At 45.6% G+C, this 6,407-nt stretch overlaps 1 non-coding gene across 1 annotated transcript; it reads right to left on the bottom strand.

Moving 5' to 3' along the window:
• Window positions 1–2,171: 2,171 nt before the first annotated feature.
• On the bottom strand, window positions 2,172–2,274 carry LOC113879310. The gene has a single exon (XR_003507281.1). It is a non-coding gene; the product is annotated as a U6 spliceosomal RNA (small nuclear RNA).
• Window positions 2,275–6,407: the final 4,133 nt, after the last annotated feature.

Raw genomic sequence — 6,407 nt, 5'->3', positions numbered from 1 at the left:
ATTAACCATATTGGTTAATATGGTTTATTAACCATATTGGTTAATATGGTTTATTAACCATATTGGTTAATATGGTTTATTAACCATATTGGTTAATATGGTTTATTAACCATATTGGTTAATATGGTTTATTAACCATATTGGTTAATATGGTTTATTAACCATATTGGTTAATATGGTTTATTAACCATATTGGTTAATATGGTTTATTAACCATATTGGTTAATATGGTTTATTAACCATATTGGTTAATATGGTTAATTGGTCTATTAACCAATATGGCAGCTTCATGTGAGTGAGAAAAAGTGGGCACAAGAGCAGTGCCAGCACTGCCGGGTGGATGCCCGAAGTCCAGGAAACAGGAAGTAATCCGAGCCTGCCCATGTTTTCATGAAAAACATGATTTAGTAACAACAAACAGGTGCCCCTAGAGATAAAGCAGAGCAGAGCTGACCCTACAGGTGCAATGCATAGGATTAGGGATGAGGAGGAGGAACCAAGGAAGAGTCAGTTAGTGTTTCGGGCAAACAGGGCGACGGGGCAGGTGAAGTGCACGTGCGTACACACAGCAGTGGACGGGGGCTGTGATGGCCTCCATCAGCACCAGGCTTAGCAACTTTAGATGTGCTTCCAGGACTGACTGACATTTGTTATTGTATCCTTTGGCAACAGCACTCCCTTTATTAAGGGAAGAAATAGGAACCCTCACCCGGTTTTGACCACTTTTGTTTACCCTTGGCCCCTGGGTCCGTCATGGCACCGGGATGTGTATCTCGGGTGCACTTTCACAGTTGTGACCTGAAACTGAACGGTTAATCTTCATGCAGCAGAGGAAGGAGCCTCATGCTGTGGGCCGTAACCTATCTCAGGAGGCTGAGCCTCAAATGTCAGATGTCAAGGGCTGGGGGGTGGAGGCACAGCCGCGATGCTCTAAACAAAGGGCTCCATTGGTCTTCAGCATGCTCTGCTTTAGATTTGGGAATAAGCTTCATCCCTACACTGCTTTGCCGGTTTCCTTTGCCACAAGGTATCACCCAGCACGCCCTTTTTCTGAGGACAAACCTACCTTACTCGAGTGAGAGGAATACAGACATTACAGGCATTACAGAGCACTTCCTGAAAGGAGAATTCTCCATGCGAGGAGTTCGCTGAACCAATCCACCCAGACTCCTATTTACCTGGAGGCCTTGTGGCTCAGCTGGTAAAGAATCTGCCCACAATGTGGGAGACCTGGGTTTGATCCCTGGGTTGGGAGGATCCCTGGAGAAGGGAAAGGCTACGCACTCCAGTATTCTGGCCTGGAGAATTCCATGGACTGTATAGTCCATGGGGTCGCAAAGAGTCGGACACTACTGAGCGACTTTAACTTTCTTTCTTTGACTTCTGCTGTGACAACATGGAGCTTTGTTCCCAAGAGGAAGTCGTGCTTGCGGAGGAGCCCTCGTTCACTGTCTAAGTGACAGTCAGAGTCAGTTCCTCCACCACTGCTTCTCTCTGCTCACCATCTCCCTTAAGCGTTGCACGGAAGGCCACAAAGTGCGCATGCGCTCTCCAGGCTCCCCACCTACGACCCCGAGCCCCAATCCAGCCTGGACAGGACTGTAGTGGAGGCATCCATCCCTCTACGCTGCTGCGGCACTCTGCCCTGGCGTCCGCACCTCTCATGCCCAGGGAACCCTCTCCACCGCCTGCTCAGCAAGCCTCCTTTCTGTATCAGGCCATCTCTGACTCACTTCATTTGTTGACTGCCCCACGCTGCATTCAGGATTTCAGTTCCCCAACCAGGGGTGGAAACGGCGCCCCCTGCAGTGGGGAGCTTGGAGTCTTGACCACTGAGCCGCCAGGGAAGTCCCAAACTCTGACTCATTTTAAATTGTTATTTACATCATCTGCATTTACCAATAACAACAAACGGGAATTCTTTGGGTGTGGAAAAACCTCAGGGAATAGACGCTTCGGGCTGTTTGGAGAACTATGGTCCGTGTTTGGGAAGACTCAAGTGTGGGAAATGAAGTAGAGAAAGTGAAACAGGCGTGGAAAGGAAGCATGAGAGTGACTCCTATAGCATTCAGTTCAGTTCAGTCGCTCAGTCGTGTCTGACTCTTTGCGACCTCATGAATTGCAGCACGCCAGGCCTCCCTGTCCATCACCAACTCCCGGAATTCACTCAAAAAAATATGGAACCCTTCACGAATTTGCGTGTCACCCTTGCGTAGGGGCCGTGCTAATCTCTGTATCGTTCCATTAGGTCCCTACAATGCTCTGGCTTGAGAAAGGAAATGACTCATTTGGATTTGCCTACCTGGTAGCACACGTCACATGAGAAACACTGATAACTTGCTGTGTATGGGACCATCTGATTCTCATTCTGGCCTAGCCTCCCCCAAGGGAACCCTGCCCCGACATCCTGTCACCACCGCCCCCACCCCACCCTCACACCGCCCCCCCACCCAACCCCAAACAGGCTCCAAAACACAGCAGTAGACCTAAATGAGGTAGAGTCTCTCTTATCAGGACTTCCGTGGTGGCTCAGAAGGTAAAGAATCTGCCTGCAATGTGGGAGACTTGGGCTCGATCCCTGGGATGGGCAGATCCCCTGGAGGAGGGCATGGCAACCCACTCCAGTATTCTTGCCCAGAGAATCCCCAGGGACAAAGGAGCATGGTGAACTACCCATAGGGTCGCAAAGAGTCAGACATGACTAAGCGACTAAGCACAGCACAACACAGCCTTCTTATCTGAGTAAAGTTTGTATCAAAAAACTCTCAAGATTTCCATGGTCGGGATACAACCCTGAGATGGATTAAAATCAAATCCTGATTCCCCTCCCAGCACCCAAACCCTGAATCATGTTCTTATGTCCTAATCTTGCTCTAAGGGTTTTCAAAGCACACAGCTAAATTGCTCAGATCCATTTACGTTGAAAGGGACATGGGCTCTGCCCTAGGACAACAAATAACTGGATTTGCTTCTTAAAGTCCCAGCGTGCTCCAGCCATCGAGAATATTGTCAGTGGCAGGGGTGAGTGAGCCTAATGGACTAGAGGAAATAGTAATGATGGCATCTGCTGCAACTGACTCTGTGCCAGGTACTTCATATACATGGTCTCTAATGCTTCCAGTGGCCCTGCAAAAATGATGTGTCTGTCTCAATTTTGCAGATAGAAAACAGATTCAAATAAGACAAGCAACTTGTTCAAAGTCACACAGTAAGTTACAAGGTTAAGTTCCTGTTATAGGGTGAGTTCTCCAGAAGCAGAGAGTAAGAAGAATGATGGATGTGAAAGTACTCTATTAGGAGAAATTCCTAGGAAAACTGGTAGTGGAGTAGAGAAGTGGGACCAGAAAAGAAACTAGGCCAAGTAAAGACACAATGTCAGGGGAAGTCTCAAAAGTAAGCTCTAAAGACAAAATTGGTTGCAGAGTTGATCCAATCAGGGAAAGAGATCTGGGGTATTTATACCCCTGAACCAGTTGGTTCTAGGCTAAGGACTGCCCCCACACCCCCCTCACCGTGAAGATGTAAATTCTCAGATAGTTCCCTGCTCTGCTTGCTGGTTCCAGTGTGCTTGAAGTTCAAGTGGTTCAAGATATTGCTTCATCAGTGTGAGAGAAAGTGCAAAGAATCAGGGGCTGGCTTCTGGGAAGAAAGCAGGCTGAGAGCCAGGTGCTCACAAATGGTGGGGGCCTTGTCTTCTCTGCTGGGACATACCCCTGTCCCAGACACAGTTCTGGAGCCATAGACCTTCTGCATCCAGGGACCGCCTTGTCAGACCTTGACTGCAGCACTGTTGGGGTCCAGGCAATGCTACACAGTCATAAAAAACCTCAGTTTTAAACCTTTGCTTCTAGCAAAGATAAAGTGAGAGAATGGAAAGATGTCTTCATTTAACTTTAATTTCTCAGACCCAGCTTGTCTCTAATGCACTGTAAATTAATGTTTTATTTATTTCCTATGATTATTTTTTAATTAGCAAATTTATATTGTGTGACACTTTCTTCTGTGATGGGACTTTTCATCTATTTTTAGAATATCATCAATAGATTATTAATAGAATATAACAATGATCTAAAACATCAGTCATGACATTCTCATAAGTCATGACATCCTCATACTAGTCATGATTATCAGTGTTTAAAGTTACATTATTTGCTATAAAATTTTTGATATTTCACATTGGTCACATGTTTTTAAATCATATTTTGTCATGTATAAAAATGAACAAAGTGTGACATTTCATAGTAAAAGCATCATTTTCTTAAATATAACTATAAAAACAATGTGTCCAATTCTTGTTAACTTGTTTTGGCATTTTTATTTAACGTATTGGAAACCATGATGGGGCTTCCCATGGCACAGTGGTAAAGAACCCGCCTGCCAATGCAGGAGATGAGGGTTCAATCCCTGGGTCAGGAAGATCAACCCACTCCAGTATTCTTGCCTGAAAATTTCCATGGATAGAGGAGCCTGGCAGGCTACAAGTCCATGGGGACCACAGAGAGTCAGATACAACTGAGCAACAGAGCACTGGAAACCTTGGTATGAGAGGGAGGCTGAGCATCTCAAATCCTGAGAAAACTGCTGAGAAAGCAGTGGTGAAGCTGTGGTGACACCCAGCAGTGGGGCAGCCACCCTCCTGGGCAGAGAAAAAGAGCAACCAAGACGTCAGGCTCAGGACGTCACACATGGGTGCAAATGGCCACCAACTGTTCACTCTTCAGGAGCCAGACCAACAGCGCAGGACGGTACTACATACTCAGTAAGTGAAATGATAAAGTATCCTAAAGACTCATGGGCTGTAGGGAACAGTTCCAGATGAGGTAAAAGGCCTTTGAATCTGGAGGGGCTGAGCCAGCAGCCTGAGCTGCCAGAGGTTGGAAGCCAGCACACAGCCTGTCTTGCTGCAGCCCAGGAGCCTCCAGCATGGGACAACCCCTCCCCCGGCCTCCTCAGCAGCATGGCCAGGGCTGACTCACTCTTCACACTCACCTCAGGGGGAGCTGCCTCAGAGCAAAATGCAAGGGTATGTTTGACATTACTTATAGCAACGATCTGCAGGCTTTTGCTCAATATCCATACTGTCGAAAAAATAATTTTTTTTAACACATCCTTAATATCTGCAGAACAAAATTTTGACCTAGATCTTTCTGTCATTGGCTGACAAGGTGACGTACGTGTTATGGGACTCATAGCACATTTTCAGATTAACTTAACTTCAATTTTATCTGGTGTGAGCCACTGGGCCCTGACTGAATGCCAAGCAGCATGCTGAGTGCTGATATCTAAAGATGAAAAAACCCTATTCCCTGCCTTTCACAAGCTTATGGTCCAGTGGGGTAAATAAATAATCCATTCATATGAGTTAGAGGTGAGGGGGCAGAGGGATAAACCTAGAGATTAACAATGGGTCACAGAGGCCCATCAGGCTAGAGGGAAGCTCCATTTGGCCAGTTTAGCTCAGTTGGTAAAGAATCTGCCTGCAATGTAGGAGACCTGGGTTAGATTCCTGGGTTGGGAAGATCCCCTGGAGAAGGAAATGGCAACCCACTCCAGTATTCTTGCCTGGAGAATCCTATGGACAGAGGAGCCTGGCAGGCTATAATCCATGGGGTCACAAAGAGTTGGACACGACTTAACGATTAAACCACCAAAGAGACTATGTAGAATTATCATCCCAACCAACTCATCCATATATTGATACCCAACCTCCAGGCCACAGATCTGTACCTCCTGTTGAGAGAGTCAATTCCTAGGCAGGTTGATAAGAAGTCTGGGGTCCCCAAGGAGGAGAGAAAGGTCTGGGAACTCTTGAAGTAGAGATAGGGGTCTGGAATTCTCAAGGAGGAGGAAAGGACAAACTTTTTTTTTTTTTTTAATCTACATTCCTTAGTCTTAGTCATATAAAACTTTTTTTTTCCTTTAAACCCAGAACTGATGATTACACAACAAACAACTCAGTTTAAACTCTGTACTAAAGATTATATAACAACAATGTATCCTGCTTCAGGACAGTTTCTCCTTCCTGAAAATCTTCTGGCTAATCCTGTTATCTTAAAAATGTCAATTATGGGAGTGGGTCTAGTAAGATCTTTACAACCTTGAGACATTCTTTTGATTTATTGTAATAACTAATTTTAAAAAGTATGTAACTCCCTTGATAAAGACTAGCAGGGGGCGCTCTCCATCCCCTTCTGATGTCTATGTCAGAAGTTTCTCTGTCCCTTCTCATTTTAAGAAAACTCTGCTATACAAAAGCTCTTGGGTGAAAAAGCCTGGTCCCTGGTCCCAAAGTTAAATCTTCTTCGGAGATCATGAATCCGACACCATTCACCATAAGCTATCACCGTCAGATGAGCAGTAGCATTAGACTAAAATAAGGTGCACAGTGAATGAAATGCACTTGAATC

This window comes from Bos indicus x Bos taurus, chromosome 20 (assembly GCF_003369695.1).
Source record: "Bos indicus x Bos taurus breed Angus x Brahman F1 hybrid chromosome 20, Bos_hybrid_MaternalHap_v2.0, whole genome shotgun sequence".
In the NCBI taxonomy this organism is placed as follows: domain Eukaryota; kingdom Metazoa; phylum Chordata; class Mammalia; order Artiodactyla; family Bovidae; genus Bos; species Bos indicus x Bos taurus.
This window is presented reverse-complemented; position numbering and strand designations above follow the sequence as displayed.